At 39.4% G+C, this 21,391-nt stretch overlaps 1 pseudogene; it reads left to right on the plus strand.

The window, feature by feature from the left end:
• The first annotated feature begins 19,361 nt into the window (after positions 1-19,361).
• On the plus strand, positions 19,362-20,829 carry LOC110561628 (ras-related protein Rab-11B-like; annotated as a pseudogene).
• The last annotated feature ends 562 nt before the right edge of the window (positions 20,830-21,391 follow it).

The following is a 21,391-nucleotide window of genomic DNA, read 5'->3' on the forward strand; positions in this document are numbered from 1 at the left end:
TAAATGGCAAAGTTGGAATTCAAAACCAAGCAGTGTTTCTCCATCACCTGACCATTTAACACTGTGGCATACTGTTTCCTGTAAGGTAAGCCAAATGTAAATTATCCAGTTGTGTAACTGATATTTATTACATAAATTATGAGGTCAGTGTTAGGCCCAGTAGCGGAGACCGTAGAGTGGAACCAGTGGACCTGAGTCTCTATCCTTTTTGGGGCAGTTTCTGCTCATGACTTATGTTAACAGGGTGTTTATGAAATAAAGTGAATTACTTAAATTATAATGCTATGTGACTCCAAGCAAAGTAATCACTTTGTGAAGTATTGAGAGAAGGAGGGGACAGTAGGGTTTTATCCATCCTGTATTGAGAAGTGCTCAGAAGACTTGAACAGAGTTTGTTTTCACACAAAATAAGCAGTTTGTATCTTAGGAATCTTGACACTTGAACGCATCAAATACATATCTTTAACCTGGATTTAAATTCCAACTCATAATCATGTGATTTAGCTGGCTTTTGCCCCCCTGCAGACCACGAAGAGCATCTGCTTCAAAGACATACTCCCACAGGTAGTAACATAAAGTCACATAAAGACAGAATACATCCTGATTTAGTTCTTCCTCCTGCATCTTCTATTCCACCCCTCCTGTGGCTCTTTAAATTGTTTATTCCCTCTTCTTTCATTTAATAAAGTATCCTATTTATCTCTAAATACTTTCCTGATTGTAGGTTGACCTTTATATGGTATAAAATGCTTATCTGCAATAAATGTTTATCTTTAGGCAGGGTACATGCCTTATTCTTTTGAGTAGCAAATAATCGCTGGAAAGGGGTTGATGAAGAGAAGTTAGCATGTGATCTAGGTTTCATGAACAAGGAATCTCCTTATGGAAATATCACTGGTGGTTGACTCATATGCCTGTGTTTGAGTCTCTGGAGCTTTTAACTACAGTTATTTCCTTCCAATAATACTGTCTATAGTATATAAGTTTGATAAATCAATATTCTGGCCAAAGAAACAATCGTGTGTGTATGTGTGTGTGTGTGTGTGTGTGTGTGTGTGTGTACTCATGTGTGTATGCATATAAAACAGTGATAAAATTAATGTTACTTAATTTTCAAACCTCACAGATTTTTTTTTAAATTAAGGGAAAAGATGTACCATGACATATATTTCCAGTTGTTAACCTGTGCATCTTTTTATCATGAAGTGAAGAACAGCATCCTTTCCTGGTCCAGCATTTCCCTTTATATTCAAAGATACAAGCTAGAAAGCCCCCATCCCATGGTACTATAACTTCAGAGATTCTCCATCTTTAATTTCAGGGTTACATGTAAAGACTATGCCACTGTGATACCTTTCTTCTCTTTCTCTGTACAGGCTGAACTGAGAGCACCATGCTCCACACCCTCACACAGGCTCAGGGCTGCTCTCACTGGGCTTTGAGGTTAGAGGAAGGGTGTCTCTGTACCTTCGGATCCCAGCACCAAGAGTTACTCTTGAAACTCGAACAACTGAACTTTTACCAGAACGTCTTTTTCTTGGTTGTTTAAAAAACATTATTTGAAGCAAAAGGGACAGTTTTTTTTTTTTTTTCAAGTAGAGGTGCTTGCCACGAAAGCCTGGTGATCTGAGTGTAATCTCTTAGACTCTCACAGAGGTAGAAGGCAAGAATGACTCCAGAAAGTAGTCCTCTCACCTCCACGGACATACCATGACATAAATGCCCATCCTATACATCATGGACATAGACATGCACAGATATACATACATGCAGACATACATACACACATTAAAAACACCATTCATATGTTAAAATGGTATAAATACCAGAAGTTCTAATATAGCAATCCACTAGAAATTCTGTAAGGTTACAGACATTGGGTCTTTTTAAAACTTAATACTACATACTAAGTGCTAAGCACTGTACAAGGAGGCAGGGGAGAGCAAGGCGTGGTTTATGACAAAACAGTACTTGTGGGGTCTGTGGCCTGGGGGAGAAATAGAATAAAAACTTCCTTCAGAATGGCTACACACAAAGCATCAACCAAATCACTCTTTTGAAAATGGCCAGCTCCGATCCTGGAACATGCTGACTTTATGGGATATCTCCAACCCTTCAGAGCTCAGAGAACCTGAGGAAGAGGAGGTAGAAAGACTGTAAAAGCAAGAGGGGCACCAAGAAAACAAGGCTCTAAATCAGCATGATCAAAGCTCACAGGGGCTCAGAGGGGCTGCAGCATGTGTGTTCAGGGCCTGCATGGTCCACACCGCGCCCTCTGCATATATATTAGTTTAGTGTGTTTATGGAATTCCTGAGTTTGTGGATGAGCAGCTCTCTGATTCTTCTGCCTGGGTTCTTTTTGTTGTTTGCTTGTTTGTTTTATTGTTTTGTCTGATTCCAATGTGGTTCTTTTTGTTTTATCTTATCCTACTATATTTTATCTTATTCTTAAAAAAAGAAAATGACAAGCTCTGAAGTTGAATGAAACCTTCTGCAACACAACAGTCTGTAAGACAACTGCCCTGAAGACAGACATTTGAAGCCATTACCATATTGAAATGTGGGTGATCGCTTCATCAAATAAATTAATTCTCTTAATAGAATAGAATATAAAATCGATTTAGTGAGTAACTTGCCTTGGATCTTCATTTTTGTCACTTTTTTCTTTAGTGCCACCTTGTGGGTTAGATAGTAACATAATATTTACTATAGAGGATTCAGTTTGGGGTTTGGCTCTCTCTCTCTCTATCTCTCTGTCACTCTGTGTGTGTGTGTGTGTCTGTCTGTCTGTCTATCTGTCTGTCTCTCTGCTGTATTAAATCTAGTATTATAAAATAGCATAGTAAATGAATTGAAGCTATTTGTCTCTCCTTTTTTTCTAAAAGAAACAACCATTTCACCAAAAGATATTTGCCGTAATTTTGCAACTGTTCATTCAGGACACCAGAACAATCTCTCATAGATTGAAAATATTGGAGTCTACACAAAAATCGATGTTCATTTACAGGATAATCACCAAACTTATCTAGGATAGCATAAGTGGCAAGTTCTACCTTGTGATTTTTTTTCCATAAGAAAAATAAAATGTTTTTTCTTAACTCAGTATCATCATTTCTACGACGGTGTCCTGTGGGAATTGTTTCTAGGTGAATTGAAATGCAGCTTAATCCTGTTTCTTAAAAGCTCCCATATCTGACGCAGTCAGTATGCACTTACTTCTGGCATCAGAATGAATGAATTTGCATTGAGTTACCTTACTCAATTTCTTTTGAAATTATGCTGTGGCTATAAAGGGAATAAGGAAAAAAGGCAGCGTCTTTTTTAATTGAGAAACACAGGGAATGTGTTATGTTCCCTAACATCCCTTATGTATTAGAGACGCTATAATAATCTTTTATCTGGCCAGACAAACAGGAATGGATCCATTTGAACACGCTGAAGAGAGAGAGAGAGAGAGAGAGAGAGAGAGAGAGAGAGAGAGAGCATACGCGCATGTGCGTGCATGCATGACCATGTGCATGCGCACAGGCCTGCTCTGTGGTAGAAAAACACGCTTTAAAATTCTGTTTATGAAGTCGCTTCAGAACAGGAGGAACTAGTTTGAAATCCAGTCACCTTGATACCTTGAATAGATAATATTGAACTCCTAACCCTATTTTAAGAGCTGAGGGTTGTAACGTATTATTCAAAAAGTAACTTTCCCTGCATATGGCAAAAAAGGCCTTAGATTCGAGTTTTAACCTAAATGTCACAAACTGTATGTTATCTATGCTGCAGACACATAATCAACAACAACAACAAACATAAGCATTTGTCAAGAACTACTAAAATTTGATTATAAGACTAGGGTAGTCAAATTTTACCAGTAATACTGCTGAACCCTCAGAATTTACCTTTCTGCTTATTTTTAACATGGAGGACTTACGTGTTTTGTCTTCGTAAGTGATGTGCTGTTATCGACGACTCATGAAAGGTATTCTAATTGTTAATCTTGAAGTCTTTTGATATTTGAAGATCCCTCTGACATTCTGACAGACTTTGTTTCACATAGATTTGGTTCAAAACAACCCAAAAGGCGCCTTGGAGTGGCAACAATTAATCTGTCATCCACCATTTACCCTTTGGATGTCTATCATTGAACAGGTCCTTTTACTTAAGATTTCACCTAAACAAATGTATCAGTGAAAGGATGTTCTCTTGCCTGAGGACCATAAAAATATGTTGCCCATTTTTCTCTCGTACTTCAATTTCAGCCTTAATAATAAAAGTATGTCTTCTTTCAGCGTAAACTGGATGAACTTCTGTATAGTCTCCTCTAAAAAATTCCTTGGTCCTGCCCACAGTTGTTAGAGGGATAACAGCAGTGAATACAAATAAGAAATACCTCCAAAAAGAAAAAAAGAGATACCTCGATCTACCACACTGCCTAACTCCAGTAACATCTTCATACTTTTATACCATTCTATTATATATGAGGCCTTTAAAATAAATTCCAAGAAGCAAAATCACATTATATCTTGCTCTGTTACTGATTTCAAATGAAGCAGATCCAAATTAATTGGGTTACATTAGATAGCAACAGCTTTTTCCTTTAATGTCAGAAGGCTTATGCGGCCGCCTTCCAGTCCTTCTCAAAATGAGACTGCGTCAAATATTTTCTTGACATTTCTTGAGGATTTCGTTTTCGGTTTCGAAGCATCATTTATTCCTTTAATCTTCCAATGGTGGGAAGTAATGAATATTGATTCATATTTAGAAGTACTAACATTCAGTTAGGTAAACTTGGTAAAGGGATGGCTATTCATGTCCTATTTCATCTTCTAGTCAGAAAATCAAACCTATTTACAACAAATGATGTGATTTAAGTCAGGGAATGTACACAGGCTAACATGAGTGCTGACAGCCACTTCCTATGATCAATATGTCATGTTTAGGGATGTATGTGTCTTATGGATCTGTACCTATCTATGAAGATATAAACAAAATAAGATGAGAGCAGAAGGCATGTGTGCTCTCTGTGTTTTAAGTGAGCTCTGTACCAGTCTCCGTCTACCCTGGACTATAATAAAATGCACAAGTAGTTCCTTTACAACTCTTTAATTTTCAGTGCTTGCCAGGGTGGTCAAATCAAACTGCTGATATAATAATCATCCAAATAGATAACTCTAATACTTCAATTATTGGATCATTTCTTTGTTTTGGTAAGATTTGCCTATAGTAGCTCCCTGTTTAATGTTCAATGTTCTGTAGCAATTCTCTTTTAAATGTTGAGTGCAGGAGCTGTGCCTTCCAGGATGTACAAATAATCAAGTCTTAGCAATATTACAAAACCTAATCCACATTATGAATGGAGCAGAATGGGCCCTCAGATCTGATTGCCTAAGGCTCAAACGTTAATGCTGCCGAGACACCTTGTACGTATTAGCTAGTTGAATGAGATTATATTAAAACAAAAGAATGAATTGTGGTCTGGACCTCAGTGGCACTTCATCAGTTTCTACCTGCTTTGCCTGCCTAGCATAAGGGAGCTTCAGCATTGCTGATTCTCTCTCTCCTCCTGTCTGTTTCCACACTCCCCAAAAGGATCAAGCGTGAGAGTCCAGTTATGAACTACTTCCTTAAAATTTTCCAGAAATGTAGGATTCTTCGTTTCTTTTTCAGGAGTCCTAGCTAAAGAGGTATACAATACCAAGCCTAAGAGAAATAAAAAGTTTTCTTAAATAATAATTCCAACACTCGCGCCATGAGAAGGTACATAGATATTTTCAAGATGCAATCAGCTCCGAAAATGAACACTGCTCTCGATTAGTCACAATAATAGTCTACAGCTCTTTCCCAGAGAATTTCTTGTGAAGACAACCTATGGATTATCAGGAGGGCTTATTGTTTTTCTTGCACTCATTGGCCAAGAATTGTGTAGAACTGAAAGTATGTCAACAATTTATGAAAGTCCATGAAATGGGACCCTCACTAATTATTGGCTCACTAATATAAAATAAAGTGTCTAAATATAAAGAGAAATCTGCTGTGTCCCCATATCCAGCACGCTACAGAATGTAAATATTACAGGTTTCATTGCTTTTCTCTTTCCTTTTATAAACAATTACCAGAATTTTACTTGATTTCTATTTATGTGTGTGTGTGTGTATTATTTCTTTGAGAATTTCATACAGCATGTTTTGATCACATCCATCTTGCTCCTTCCCACTTGAAGAGGAAACTGACTCTCCTTCTCCCAATTGCCAATAGCTTCTCGGCTAAAGGCGGGACTTCACTACCTAACAGCAATTGACAACTTCTTTCTGAGTCTCAGAGTATTTTTCTGGTAGACAGGGAATCTGCTGAGAAGCTTTTAATGGAATGAGCATCTGATTATGTGACATTCACATGATCCTCCATGATTCTAAGGAATTATCATGCCTCGCACATCAGCTCGAAACTTCTGTGGTTAACAATCATTTTATTGTTTGCCATGCCCATAGCATCCAGTACTGTGCTGGATGTGTAGCATCCAGTACTGTGCTGTCGGTATCTAGAAAAGTTTACCAAGTAAGCAATTCAGAGTTTTCTCAGATAATTAGTATCCACTTTTCTGTTAGTTAACAACCAAAAGAGAGGAGGGAAGAATGACGGGAAAATACCCTAGGTAAATCTAATTTTTATCTAAATATTGCTTAGATTGTATCTTTCAAGAAGGTGGGGCATTATTTGAAAGGGGCCTTAAAATTGCATTTGGAAATTGCTTTCCAATTCAATAAACTTATATAAACGTTATAAAATGTAATTTAGCACCAGCTCTCAAAAATGAGAAATCTATAGTGAGACTTTTGAGTCACTCTGTACTGTAACTGTTGACATGGTTCTGCAAGGCTGGAATATACACATGGGTCCCATGACAGACTCAACCTTGGTGGCTCAAAACTGTTTGAAATGAAGTGTGTCTTTCTGTATTGACTATACATAGGCTTTCTCCTGTCATTTTTTCATAGAGAATACAGTGTTAGCAACTGCTTATCTAGGGATTTATATCATATTAAGTATTGTAAGTAATCTGCAGATGATTCCAAGTATGTGAAGGATATTTGTAGGTTATACACAAATATTATATTTTTATATAAGCCTATTATATATTTAAGCCTATTATATATTATATATATTATATAAATATTATATATTTATATTTAGAATCCTTGAGTCTACATATGTGCATACAGATGTCATGGGTCCTAGAACTGAAAACAGTCCCGCGTAGGTACAGAGAGATGTCTATATCAAATCCTTCCTGAGTGTATGTTGAATGAAAGAATACTCCATTCAATAGGTTAGTCATTGACTTTCCCTTCTCTGATCTAGGCCTCATGTCTTCCTCCTGGCCCAGCACATTTAAGGTCTATATGCCTTGTAAGTAAATTGCTAGTGAAATATTGATTTATTTATTCTCAGCATATTTTTTAAATTAAAAAAAAAATTAAATTATTATTTATTGCAATTTATTCACCTTTGTATCCCAGCTGTGGGCTCTTCCCTCATCTCCTCCCAATCCCACCTTCCCTCTCTCCTCCCCCCCCATGCCCCTCCCCTAGACAGAATTTCTTTGTATAACCTTGGCTGTCTTGAACCCACTTTGTAGACAATGCTCGAACTCTCAGCAGTCTGCCTGCCTCCGCCTTCCTGAGTGGTGGGATTAAATATGTGGGCCAACATGCCTGGCTGAAAAGTTTATTTTTTATTTGACCAGAACCAGACTCTACCTTTCTGGGTCTTGGCTTAAAAGCTTTGTGCCACAGTGTTAATTGAAAGCATTGGTTTGACTTTTTAAAAGATACAAACATATAAAATTATATAATTTATTCTTGAATACACCAATAATTTTAGAATCAGTATCTGATCCTTTCCATTCCAATTCTAGAAACCAAAATAATGTGTTTTTTCTGGGGGGATAATTTGACTAGATGTTGGGGCAATTTAGACCACTCCTTGGATACATACTTTACAAAAAAGGTTGGATTCTGATGTGTATAAAAGCAGCAGCACATATGGTCAAAACTTCCCTAAAAATACACTTAGCATGCTCCCAAAACGCAGTAAATCACAGTTTTGTGTATTCCTTTCCACACGGCAATGTGTATACATAGACGTAGGTATAAAGTGGCTACAGCAGAGACAATATTTTCAGTATTCTAAGCTGAAGTTGAATAAATAAAAACCTCACACACTATGACTTTGCTGTTTTAATAACACTGCTTCCAATTTCTGTGTCTATATGAAGCCTACATAGCAAGTCAGCACTCACAGTTCCATTTTAAAGTGATGGAAATTCCGCCTTATTTTCCTTAGTAGTTCATGGATGCAGGGTTGATGTAGGGAAGGCTCTCAAGCAAGTCAGAAGCTGAGCAAGATGGATATTGGTATGTGTGGGGAATTGGAATTGGAAGAGTAACTATAAAAAGATTGATAGAAATATGATAAAGGGTGAGATGGTAGATGATTGATGATAGATAGATGAATGTAGATGACATATAGATAGATGATAGATGACAAGATAGATAACAAGAGAGATAATAGATTAATAATAAACAAATCATTAATAGTTAATATTTTTTCAAGTTTATAATGCCATAAAAGCTATGCACATTTAATAGAAATAATTTTTCCAGTTCTAATATTTTTCTCAGATTAGCACTATGTAGTTCAAGGCTCTCTTGTGACACTGAACAGCAGCAGGGAGCTGAAGCTCCAAATCAGCCACACACACAAGAGAAGGGAACTGCGTATGTTTGTCTCTTTGTATGTGTTTGTGTAGAGACAAAAAAATGACATGCAAATAAATCTGGATTTATGTGAGTGAGCATATACATGTGTACATGTGTATGAGTACTGGGACAACCAGCAGCAATGATGCGTGAGCAGCAGTAATTTAAGTTACTGCCCAAGTCTTGGTTTCTAAGGATCTCTCTCCACCAGAAGAAACCATAGCTCTGCAGAGATTCCAAGGTGAGCAGGAAAAGGACAAAATGAGCTGTAGGCATATTCATCTGACAATAAAAAAATGTTCTCAAAAGATAATGGGGACCTGACAAGGAGCCCAGAAAAGTATCTTGAAAACCCTCCCACTGATCAAACCTTAAACAATTTGAGCATTACAGTCCGTAGTCAGGCGGCAAGGCAATGGTTCAGTCAGGAAAGCACTTGCTGCTCAAGCTTCAGAACCTCAGTTCAATGGCCAGGACCTATACAAAACCCAGATGTGCTGGCACCTGCTTGTAATTTCAGTGCAAGGAAGATGAAGCAATGGGGATCTCTGTGGCTTGCTGGCCAGCCAATCTAACCTAATTAGGAAAGCCCAAGATTGCACGAAAGACACTGTCTCAAAAACAACAACAAATGGTGTATGGTGCCTGAAAATAAGAAAATAAGCAACACCTGAAGTGTTCTTTTAGCCTCCTCACATAGGTGCACACATGTTCAATTGTGCCTGTACATGCAAATGTGCAGGCACAACTACATATGCACACAAAATGAAACAGAAGTAACAAAAATAATGATTTATAAAACACTTAATAAACAGGAACTACTATGAATTCATGCTAGCAGTAAAGAAGTAGAAAAACAGAAAACAGACAAGGCTGGTTCCGAAATAATGACAATACATTCGGGTAAGACAACAAAGATTCTAGAATTACTGGCTTAGTGAAAGATGGAAGTTAGGATCTTATACTTTCAAATTTCAAATTATCACAAATATTTTCTTAATTATTTAATTTATTTATTATTAATAATAAAATAACTTATTAATTAAAAATAATTTCATGAGTTTCTTAAAAAAGAAAATTTAAGGTTATAATGGAGACATCTTTTTTTACTTTTTCTTTTTTATTTTTATTTTTTATTATTTTTTATTTTATTTTTCTTTATTAATTAGACTTTACTCACTTTGTATTCCCCCCGTCCTCCTCCCATCCCAATCCCTCCCTTCCTCCATCCTCTGCATGCATGCCCCTCCCCAAGTCCACTGATAAGGGAGGACTTCTTTTCCTTCCTTCTGATACTAGTCAATTAGGTCTCATCAGGAGTGGCTGCCTTGTCTTCTTCTGTGGCCTAGTAATGCTGCTTCCCCCTCAGGGGGAGGTAATTAAAGAGCAGGCCAATCAGTTCATGTCAGAGACTTCCCTGTTCCTATTACAATGGAACCCACTTGGATACTGAACTGCCATGGGCTACATCTGTGCAGGGGTCTTAGGTTATCTCCATGCATAGTCCTAGGTTGGAATAGCAGTCTCAGGAAAGACCCCTGTGCTCAGATTTTTTGATTCTGTAATGGAGACATCTTACAAAAACCATCTGAAGCAAGAGAGCAGAGCAGATGTTTCCAGTGAGTAAAAACTGATCACTATTACTGGCCACCCGATGGACAGACAGAACGCCACATCAGCTGTCCAATGTCCAGACAAAAATCCAGAGCATAATACAACCAGGAGAAAGAATACAATAGCAGCAATTTCAATGGACTGAGTGACCTTTCAAACCATCAAGGTCATGAAGTTAAGTGAACTTGGATGATCTCTACCAGAGTAAAGGATGGTAGGAAGCCATGACAATATGAGATGGTGAGTTGGCTTTTTTTTTTCTTGCAAAAATTAATCATAGGATGAATGAGGCGCACATGCACTTGGTTGATTTCCCCAGACTACACAGTTTTAGAGAAGAAAGGTCACCTCTAGGACTGAGGTAGGAACCAGGTCAAGGGAGGCAAGCCAGTCACACTCAGCTGTTGTGCCCACTGTTCTTCACGGCGGCAGTACGTTCTGCATCGCTATAAGAACAGTGCCAAGGACAACTGTGGGCCTATTCGTCATAAGAGAATATCAGAGAATGACGGGTAAAACTTGAATGGTATCCCTGGGAGGCGGGCACTCGACAGCTCACTGTTCTACTCAGACAATTTTTCTCTCTAAGCTTGGGATTATCTGAAAATGAAATTTCAATTTCATGTTTATTGTTACTTTTTTTGAGCTCCCCGTGTCCAAGGTCACCCAATCAGGAAAAGGAGCACTTGCTGAAGTTAATGATAATAGCATTAAGTGTGGGAGATAAGATGAGCTAACTACATGATGTCTAACAATTGTGTGGTGGGGTGGGTCTGGGAAGAGCAGGGAGGGGAAATTATGGTCCAAACACTTGGCATAAAGTTCTCAAAGAACTAATAAAAACACAGGGGAAGTAGGGGGAGTAGATCCGCTCTCCCGATATCCCAATAGGCATCAGATAGCTATTTACTCTTTTCCTTCTATGTAGCCCTTGTGCCCATTTTAAACAGAAAATCAACAATGTAGTTTGAGATTATATGCAGCAAATATTTTTATTTTTTATTTACATTTCTTTTTCTCCTCTCCTTCCTCGACTTGTTTCATTTTTAGAAGCACCATCTACCCTAATGTCAGAACTTATTCAAAACATAAACTGCCATTCCATACCCTCTGCTCATGCCCGTGACAGGTAATTAAAACATCACCAGCTGAGACAGAGAGGGTAAGGATAATTACCTGCTTGGCCTCCTTCATCATCTGTCCAGCCCTCTGTCTTTCCCCTTCCGCTTGATCACTATTGCCTTCCACTCTCTGCACTAGAAATTTAGACTGCTCTTGAAGTTAAGGTCCTAATGGGCCTCCAGCAATTGTTCTTCTCTCACAACCTCGAGATTTAAATTCCCCATTTAAAGCATGAAAAGTAAGGAGAGCAGGATGTGAGCATCTCACTTTTAAAAAAGTTTCTATTTTCTAAACTGTCTTCCTCCCCATGAAGTGGAGGACTATGAACAGTCTGCCACTCTAAACAGCACCTGTCAGGGATGTGAGACATTGTTAAAGGAAAAGAAACTTCAAAAGATCTAAATTCAGACTACCTTCCTACAATTAAAGTAGCCACCTTTCCCGAGTAATGACAGGTGAAATGGAAAGAATGCAACAAGAAACGATTATCTAAAATCTTAAGCAACAATCCTGATAGAAGTGTCTGAGAAATAACGGCCCTGCCTTGGATTTGAAGATGTAGTTTACTTCTTTTGCTTAGAAGTGCTTTTTGAAACTTGGTAAATATACTACTAAATAGTCTTTGCTCTACCCCTCAATATCACTCCAACAAGGATGGCGAACATGACAAGGGCAATGATGACAGTAGCAAAGATAATAGTCAAAACAGGGGGCGGGGGGCTGGACAATATTATATGCGGCTTCAAGAGAACCACTGTTGTTGATATTGTCATTTCCTTCAAGAATTGCTGTAAGCTAAACTAAATCGCAGTTTCATTTCATACGCCCCCATGTTCAAGCTCAGCTGATGATACAGATTGGTTCATGCAGTGAGGTTACTCTCAAGAATTCAAGCCTCCCTGCTGATGAGAACTCCAAGTGTTCTGTCCCAGAATCTGCTCTACACCTGTCAGCCGACCTCAGTTTTCCCAGAAAGGAGCTGGGATACGTTTCCAGCACATCTATAAACATAAGTATTCTAATACAAGGTTTCTTTTCATGGAGTGTGCATGAAATCGTCACCGTGGCATTTTATGTATTTGCTCATCATGTATTTATTAACTACTCATTAAGCAAAAGTTAGTGCAAAGCATTGCCGTAGGCACAATGAACAAAACATTAAAGTTCACGATCAGTGGCACTTACTAGTCAAATACCACCAATAACAAATTTAAGTAAAGAAATCAGATCCAGAGAACGTTGAGCCAAGGAACAGGGGTTACAATACTAAACATAATAATTGGGGAAGGGTAAGGTGTCACATTTGAACAAATAACTGTATAAAATGATGCTTGTAGATGCCTTAGCAGGAGAGAACAGAGCAAGAGCCCTGAGTTAAGTATGTGGATGCTGTCTAAAAATAAAAGTAGGCATGTGTAGCTAGAGTACAGTAGGTTAGGTTGGGAGAAAAATGAAGTAGTGTAAAAAATGCTAGGTAGCAAAATTTGGGGAATAGCAATTCTAAACCCTTTTATTTTTACTAAGAACGGTAGAAAGCCACTGAAACATTTAGGCTGCAGAATATCGTAATATGCTCTGAGTTTCAGAAAAGGCCCTGTGATGATTTTGATGAGGATTCACTAAAAGATAAAACCTAGAAAGAAAATGGAGTTGGGGTTAGGGACAGTTATATGGCTCAGTGGGTAAGAGAACCTGCTGTCAAAGCCAATGACCTAAATTCGATCCCCAAGAAGCCACATAGTAAAAGGAGAGAAACAACTCTTGCAAGTTGTCTTCTGGTCTACAGGGGCCATGGCACACATCATCCCCACTCCAGACACTACACAAATGCAATTTAAAAGATGAAAGGAGAGTTTTGAGGTAGCTAAAATAATCCATACAAGAGACAGTTGAAGTAAAATGGTAGGCTGAGAAGTGATCTCATTTTGCTGAAGGATTAAACAAGGGTATGTGAAAGAAGTGTCAGATTTAATCCCAGGATGTTTATTCTGAGTGACTAAAAAGTTGGAGTTTCCATTCATTGTGGAGCATTTCTTTAGATAACATCGGGCCCATGGGTGTTCTCTCTATTATTGACCACCATTCTTTTTTCTCGATTAATTACCAAAATTTATTCCTCAGACTTTGTTTTTAGCGCACTTCAATTTATGTGAACACTGTACATCATTTTCTAAAGATATATGCATCTTTAATAATAACTAGACTTTGAATGGATTAAATAATTTGGGATACCACAAAGACATATTTAACATGCAAGGCATACACAGGTTTTCTTTGATAGAATTCATTTATTATTTCGGGAATAGAAATATTTTTAGTTCACAAGGGGTGGAGAGATGTCTGAGCACTTGGGAATACAGGCTGCTCTTGCAGAGCACCTGGGTTTGATTTGCAGCACCCACATGATGACTCAAACCCATCCTTAACTCCAGTGCCAGAGTTAAGGCTCTAGTGCAGTCCTAGAGTCATCAGAGTGATATTTAATGCCCTTTTCTGGCTTCCAAGGACACTAGGCATACATGTGATGCACATCTACACATATAAAAAAAACATAAAATAAATATATATATATTTTAAATTTCAGTTCAAAATAGTCAACATAATTTTGTCTGATCTATTAACTTATAAATGAAATATTGAGCATTTTACTGTTGTATGTATTAGAAACGCAATACTTTGCTGTGGGAGCAGCTGCATGAAGAGCCCCAGCTTTTCCATCTAGGGAATGTAACATCTGGGAAATGGGTAGGAAATAAGAAGATGGCCTAGACTTCATTCTGTCTCTTATGGAAACAAGATGCCTTTCAAAGTACGACCCAGTTAGCTACATTTCCCTTAGGTTTTTAACACAGGACAAACCGACTTCTAGGGACCTTCAGCTGTGACACAAGTGACATGTGATTGAGAGTTCATCACCCCTCCTGCCAATTCCCTGAGCTATGGTAGCCAGATACATTGATCTCGGGCTTCTTTTGTTCTTTGCTGTCTATTTCTGGGTATTAAAATCAACTTCTATAATGCCGGAGCATGATCTGTGTGCCACAAGACTCAAGCCTTTAAGTGCTTCATCCTAGAATACACGTGAAGCAATAAGCACCGGATCTAAAGGGAGGGTTTTGGTCTGAAGACAGACAACTCATTCATAGGAACCTGTAGGAACATAGTTAGGTGAGAATTGGTGCTAGTGGGTGATCGTTAATGCTCATGAACTGTTGCCGACACTTTCTCGCCATCAACTGAGTAAAAATTGGGAAAATTTTTTGAAGATTTGAGGAAAGGAGGGGGATGCACTATAATGCTATGATGACATAAGTAAACATAAATAGAAAATGAAAATACTGGACCTAAATATCATTAAGCCTAGGTTTCCATGCAACATTGGGGGCATGGAATTAACTTTTCTCTGGTACCACCATCTGCCAGGTGAGTGCAGTCCTAGAGTCATCAGAGTTAGATTTATTGGGACTGAAGTAATTGGGACAGTAGAAGAATATGGCAAAAGATATACAGAAATTTCAGGACATATCAATTATTTAGATGGACTAAATAAAAAAAATGATAGGAAAATCAGGATGTGAAAGAGTGGAGGATAAGAGACAATGAGTGGGAGAGATAGTGTTCTCTGGAGACGACCAGCCAGTGGCTAATCCAATACCCACTGGTCAGCTATGAAAACATACGCGCAAGTAACAGTATACAGAAATGTGTATGTGTGTGTGTTCATATGTGTGTGTGGGTGTGTAACAATTAATTTTAAAAGAGATCATGTATTTGAAAGAGAGCGAAGAGAGATACATGTGAAAGCTTGGAGGGAAGAAAGAAAAGGATGAAGAAATGTAATTAAAATCTCAAAAAAAATAAAAGTAATTTCAAAAACCAAGAGACTATGACAACGAAGAGTAATGAGTAGATTATACGTCCTACTAAAGCTGATGGAGTATCATTGTGTATTGTTAGTTTTAAAATGAAGCCACTACACACAAAGCACAGTGAAATCTAAAACAAAGTGGCTTTTGTAACTCCATGAACAATACTTTCTTCTTTTTTCATAACTCAAGTGAACATGTAATCTTTGCTTGCTATCTTTTATTAATAATTCATATTTTATGGAGCTGGTTTCCGCCTTCCACCTTCCCGATGGTGAGTGCTCTCTGTCACGAACAATTCCACATTTGGCTAAGGCTGAGGATCTGGCTTGCTTCCATGTATGTGGACCTATCTGCATTGCACACGTGGCACGCCTGGGTTGGCTACCCAGAGGCTATTTAAGCTGTGGGCTGGCTTTCCCCAGGGTCCGAGGATTGTTCAAGGTTCCTGAATAAACTGCATTGAAAAAATAATAATTCATATTTTATGCCACTGACTACCTCTGTGCTTTAATGTACAGTGGAGAATTACTGTGTTGCAGGATATTTGAGCACATTGTGAATCTCAAGACTGCAGACTGTAAAAAAAAAAAAATCATTTCTAACTGTGGTATGGCTCAGTCTCTGATCCTAGAGTTTTCTGTTTACTGCAAGCAAGTACTGTGGTCCTAGCACACAGGATTAAATAAAGTTAACCCTAGGTCAAGAAGCAGAGCAAGCAATGAGACTGATAGGAAGTGAACATGGGGAAAAAACATAGAGAGTGAGAGGAAGTCTGGAGGATGGATAGAGAGACAAACAGGAGGTAGAAAGGAGAGGTATTGAGTTGAAGGGTATTTAAGACATCATGGAGAAGGAGAAAGAGAAAGAGCTTTTCCTACTCAGTTCACATCCCAGAAGGAAAAAAACTCTTCTTACTTCTCCATGCTGTCTTAAATAACTTCTAAAATCATTGTCTCTCCTTTCTCATTAATTCCTGTCAGCTTGTTTTTTTGGTCCACCTCTTCACCTGGAATTAACTTTATTTACTCCTGTTTACAGAAAGCTCTTGGATTAAAGGTGTGTGGTAGGGCTGAGCCACACTACAAGGACTTACTTATAGTAAACAGAAAGCTGTAGGATCAAAGGTTGAGTCATGGCACAGCTAGACACAAACTTTTACAGTTCACAATCTGGGAATTCACAATGAGATAGAATATCCTGCAACATTGCTGCACTGTTATGACTCTACTCCTTTGAACTTTTTCTTTAAATCCTCTAGGCCTGTCACTGTCTTTCCATTAAGACTCCCTCAACTTTCATAGCAAAGTTTGTTATGACAGGCCCCAGTTTATGGTCTGCAGAGGGAGCACTCTTGGGCTCAAGAAAATTATCAATTAATAAATATAGGACATTTATTAAAGTTTAATACTCATGCAGAATTAAACCCCCGCAGCAAATTAGAGACAAGAACTATCTCAGTTTTATAAATGGTTCTTGTAAAACTCCAAATTATATTAATCATTTATAACAAGGGTGCCACTCTGGCAAGAGTTGTGTTTGAGGGAGAGAACACACATTCATGGGAAAAGCTGTTACGTGGGAAAACAGTGTTTTCCACTATCTATTCCTGTTCAGCTAAAACCACTGTTTTACACAGGTCATTACATAAAAGACTAAGGCTATCATTCTTTTCTTCTGCCCTTTATTTTTTAGTTGTTCTTTGATAATTGCATACATTTATACAGTGAATTCTTTAAAGTAATCATTCATTGAATATACATATTATAGAATTAATGTTCTAGTTTTCAATATTACCTAATTTAGAAAAGAAAGATATGTAACAGGTACTTGACATTTCATTTTTGAGAACATACTAATCACAAATTTTAGAATAATTTACCCTAACATAGAGAATAAAAGATTCAGTTCTCCACTCTTATTCTTCAGCATAGTACCCAAAGTTCTAACCACTGAAATAAGGCAAATATATACATATATATATGCATATACATACATACATACATACATAAATTCAGAGGAAAAGATGAAACTGTCCCTTTTTTGGGTTTTGGGTTTTTGGGTTTTGGTTTTTAGAGACAGGGTTTCCATGTGTAGCCTTGGCTGTCCTGGACTCACTTTGTAGACCAGGATGACTTCAAAGTCACAAAGATCTGGTTGACTCTGACTCCCTGAGTGCTGGGATTACAGGCATGCACCACCCAGCTAACTGTCCCTAATTTTAAGTGACACAATTCTAATTAGAGACTCTCATAGATTCTGAACATACAAAATTTAAAAATTGATTTTATTAAGGTCAAGGGATACAAGATGAGTACAAATATATCAGTCTCAAGACAGATGGCAGGTAGATAGATGATAGACAGATAGGTAGATAGATAAATAGATAGATAGATAGATAGATAGATAGACAGACAGACAGACAGACAGACAGACAGATAGATATGGAGAGAAATAGCTAGAGAGACAGAGTGAGGTCTGACCTACGTATGATTCACTACCAGTATCACACCACGAAAGAGAACTGATTCACCATCTCTCAGCAGCTGTCAAATGTCAACACCTCTTTAGCTGGTGACACAATTTCTTCATCAACCACCCCCAAGTCCATTCTGAGATTTTGGTCTGGCTGAAGCTTACACGTGTGTGTGCCTTCATAATCACTGTAGGCAATGATGTTGATATGTGCCTCTGCACTATTGTGTACAGAAAGCACTGTTTCCTTGAAGTTCCCACCACCTCTGCCTCTTACAATTTTTCCACCCCCTCTTCCACATATATCCTTGAGCCTCGTACACAGATGTGTGGTATGTACACCCATTTAGAGCTGAGCCTTTCACATTCTTTTAACTCTTTCTGTGAGGGCCTCTGTGTTAATTGCCCTTTACTGCAAGCATTCTTCTCTGAGAATGGCTGAAAAATGTTCTCATCAATTAGTGTAGCAATAAGTCATTATGAGTCATTTTAGTGCTGTGCCCACTTAGCAGGATAGTACTGTTGAGTTTCTTGGCCCTGTTAACAGTATGTATGGATTCTACTTCATGGAGAAAGCTTTAGGCGCAATCAGAAAGTGGTTGGTCATTCCAATAATGTTTATGGCAACATTGTACCACTGGGCACCTATTGTCAGGTCAGTCTTTATTGTAGCTCCCAGGCTTCACAGCTGGGTGAGACTGATGATTGCTTTTTCCTTGTGGTAGCCTGTACAGCCCCTCCCAGCACTGTGTAGCTAGAAATAAGCTTCCAGATAAGTACCAGCGTGATATTTTTATGTTCTGTAATGCAAGTATATGGTATCTTCAGCAAACCCAGTACCAGGAATGGTTATCTTTTCTTGAGTTGTTGGCAAATCAGGTCTCATAGACTCCAAACATTAGAGGTTATTGTCACTGCCATGGTTACCCTCCATAATGGAATACTGAGATTGTTGTTTTTTTTAACTTGTGCATCAATGTTTCTTGCAGCACTATTTACAACAGCTAAGTTATGTAAATGTTTTTTTTTTCATTTTTTTTTATTAATTACACTTTAATCACTTTGTATCCCCCCCATAAGCACCCCCCTCCTCCCCTCCCAATCCCACTCTCCCTTCCCCTTCTTCACACATGCCCCTCCCCAAGTCCACTGATAGGGGAGGTCCCCCTCTCCTTCCTTCTGATCCTAGTCTATCAGGTCTCATCAGGAGTGGCTGCATTGTCATCTTCTGTGGCCTGGTAAGGTTGCTCCCCCCTCAGGGGGAGGTGATCAAAGAGAAGTCCAATCAGTTTAGGTCAGAGGCAGTCCCTGTTCCCATTACTATGGAACCAACTTGGACACTGAACTGCCGTGGGCCACATCTGTGCAGGGGTTCTAGGTTATCTCCATGCATGGTACCTGGTTGAAGTATGAGTCTGAGATTGTTTTTACACAGTAACAGTAACAAGTAGTATGGTATTGATGAAGGGAGTAACTCAAAGATTAATTAAATAGAATAGAAAAAAACCTAGAAATAGGAAGCTCCAGGACAATGGGGCCCTGGGACAATGAGTATGATTACCTATTCAAAGTGGTGCTTATTGTGGACTCAGGTGTGGGTAAGAGCAAGCCGCTGTCACACTTCACCGGAAAGAAGTTCAATCCAAAGAGCAAGAGCACTCTCCCAGTTTGCCTCTCCCAGCATGCAGGTGGATGGCAAAACCATCAAGACTCTGATCTGGGATAATGCTGGCTGGGAGCGCTACCATGCCATTACCTCCATGCACTCCCGTGGTGAGGTAGGGGCACTGCTGGCCCACGACATTGCCAAGCACTTGACATGTGGAGTGCTGGCTGGAGGAGCCGCGGGATCACGCAGAGAGCAAGAAGCTGTCGTCATCATGCTGGCAGGCAGCAAGAGCCACCTGCACCTGACTGCTGTGCTCACTGACGAGGGCGCCTGCCTTTGCAGAAAAGAACTTGTGCTTCATTGAGACCTCTGCCGTGAGAATTTTGGTTTCTTTAAAGACCCAGTTATGTTATGTGAATATGTTTTTGTTTTAATCCCAGGTGTGGGATATGGAGCTGATTCAGATTGCCCACAGCAGCCAACTATAATGGGTCTCCTGCCAGCTGAGGATACTTTACATTTGGAATTCTGAGGACTTGTAAGTGCCAGAACCCTGAGAGAGGACAGACAAGAAGCAGCTGCTGCTCCTGCCGCTGCTGCTACTTTTGCTGCTGCTGGACTGCTGGATTGCTGGTTGCTGGTTGGAGATATTCTGAGGAGTAAGATTAGACTTACCCAAGTCTCTAAGAGGTTTATGCCCTTTCCCCCTCTAACCTTCTTTCTCACCTACCAAGTATTGGGAGGTTGGAAGGAATTGGGGTGGAGAACGGTGGTAGATCTAGAACTCAATAAAGTAGCTAAAAAGCCTGGTTACAGACCTCAGCCTTGGATTCCACCAATGAAGAGGAAGCATTCAAGAACATCCTCAAACAAATCTACCACGTTGTGTCACTGAAACAAATTGCTGATTGTGTGGCCCATGACGAGTCTCCTGGCAACAATGTGATATTATATCAGTCTGCTACCCGCCACGATTGGACAGAAACCCAGTAAGCGGCAGAGCTGCCAGAACCTGCCTGTGAGTTCCCTGCACCTCCACCCAACATGCAGGCGTGTCCTCTGTCCTTGGCCAGCCCCTTATCAATGTCCTCCCAGGCCCTCCGTTGCCACTCTAGAACAAGCTGCTCACCCTCCAAGTGAGCTCTACCTGCCAGCCTGGTGGCCAGGAAGAGCAACAGGTAAGTGTCCTTTCCTGTCCTGCCTGCTCGAGAGAAGCTAGAAGCCCCTTGCTTGTATACCTGTTCTTGGGTATTGCTGGCATCTTGACAGGGTAAGGAGGCCCAGCCAGAGGTGAGGAAGGTGAGTGAAAGGAGCCGGCTTCTCCTGTTTTCCAAGACAGACTCCAGGGAGTGATCACCACCTCCCCTTTCTGGCCACTTGACCTACCCCAAACCCCCTCCGAGCTGATACTGGAAGAGCCAGGCATCAGGGTCTGGGCTGCTGGACACTCTGGGTTCTGCCTCCTGCCTGTACCACCACAGCCAGCATGGCCTAAAGCATTCCCAGGCCCAGTACTCCTGTCCCAGCCTATAGATTTATGCTACAAGAAGACATCCTTGCTCCTCTCTGTCCTGCTCTGCACACAGTGCTCTCCCCTGCCCATCCCTACTTCTCTGTCTCCTTTCCCTGTCTGGTCAGGAACCTGTCTGCAAGGGAAGCAATATCTCCTTGTTTTGTACATACAAACCGCTCCTGTAGCCTTTGGTTTTTCTTATTGTAAAGAAACAGGGATTCTTTATATACTTTGTAAAAATTATGCCAAACCCCAACTCTTGAATGCTCATTCTCCCTGTAGCCCCAGCACTATTGTCTGTTACAAAAATATATAAGCCAACTTCCAAACTGAAAAAGAAAAAAGAAAAAGAAAAACCTAGAAATAGACCCACACAAATATTTCCAATTCGTTGTTTTCTAGTTAATTTTTTTTGACAAAAATGAAAAAGTAATTAAAC

Source organism: Meriones unguiculatus, chromosome 2 (assembly GCF_030254825.1).
Source record: "Meriones unguiculatus strain TT.TT164.6M chromosome 2, Bangor_MerUng_6.1, whole genome shotgun sequence".
Classification (NCBI taxonomy): domain Eukaryota; kingdom Metazoa; phylum Chordata; class Mammalia; order Rodentia; family Muridae; genus Meriones; species Meriones unguiculatus.